The following is a 1,538-nucleotide window of genomic DNA, read 5'->3' as shown; positions in this document are numbered from 1 at the left end:
AATTGTGGACAATTTTTTGTTTATATTTTGATTTTCCATTGCTGGCCACGAGTACTAAAATTAATATACTACGTAAATACGTGCTCATTTAGGAATTTATTAACAGAGGCGGACATTATTTTAATGTTTTTTTCAAATTTTTCCATATTAAATACAAAATTTGCGATACAGCATTGTAATTCGAAAGAGTTAAAACTCATTCACAGATTGGCAATAAAACATAACATTGCTGCCTCGGCCTCATAAGCCTATAATTGAATAAAAACTTAAATCTTTAGAGCAGTGATGGGCACTCATAGCCACCAAGGGCCGAAAATTATCGGTTTTTACCTGTAAATAACACGAATGTGCACGAATTTCATAAAAACAAAAAAAATATTTGGTTTTGTTCATTGAATGAAACATATATGTATTTTGATAGGTTCTTACCAACATTACAAATTTTGTTAAAAATCTTTAGGAAAATTTAAAAAAAAATTCTTACTCCAATTTTAATGTTAATAATGTTTAATAAATATCAAAATTTGACGACTTTTTTCAATATTTTATTGTACAAAAATAAACAAAAACCTCTATCAATAACTGGTCAGATTACAACAGAGAAAATACACATGATATTATTCAAAGTTTGAAATTCTCTTTTGCCGACCACTGCTTTAGGGTAATCAATCATGTTTTCGTTTTTCGCATGTCATTTGTCGACATATCTTCAAGTCGTATGAATAGGTAGAAGTTATTACCGGCACTAAAATCAAGGAAAGCACGGTGCTACAAAACGATTTGAATGAAACGAAAACCTCAATAAGGATCTTTAAACTCCAAATATATTACAGTTACATTTACTCTTGATTGCTAACTTTTGTTTAGAATTACAAAGGATTATAAAATTCATTTAATGTTACTAAAAAATATTCATTCAAAAAACATTTCTAAATATTGTTACATAATTTATTTGTGATGTCGGGAAAATAAACTAAACGGTTTTAGTAAGAATTTTGTTACTTTTCTAATTCTGGTGTGAAAAATATTTGTTTAAACAAATCAATTAAATTAATCGACATAAATACAATTATTAATTCCAAGAAAATGTGGTAAAATTTTATTGTTAAAAATAATATTTGTATAATTGAGTACAGAAAATCAACAACAACAATGATTATTTACAATCTGATTTAAAGATATTTAAATAGTTTACACTAAAACTTTAGTAGATAATTGAACAAATATATAAAAATTTAATATTGTATATAAAAAACAAAAATAATATTTTTAAATATATGTATATAAGTAACAAATATTTATAAAAATGATAACAAGTTTGTTTCTAGAATAGAACAAAAATTTAATGAAAATATAAAATAAATAAAAACAAATTAAATAAAACATACACACTTCAACAAAAGCCCATAAATTATGTTATTAAAAATAATAAAATATGAAAAATAAGTCTACATATTTCATAAAAAGATATATCTTTTTCATTGTCATACTTTTAGCAAAAAACATCAAAATATTGTAAAAAAAAACAATTGGAAAAG

Source organism: Calliphora vicina, chromosome 1 (assembly GCF_958450345.1).
Source record: "Calliphora vicina chromosome 1, idCalVici1.1, whole genome shotgun sequence".
NCBI lineage: Eukaryota > Metazoa > Arthropoda > Insecta > Diptera > Calliphoridae > Calliphora > Calliphora vicina.
Note: the sequence above shows the minus strand (reverse complement) of the source record.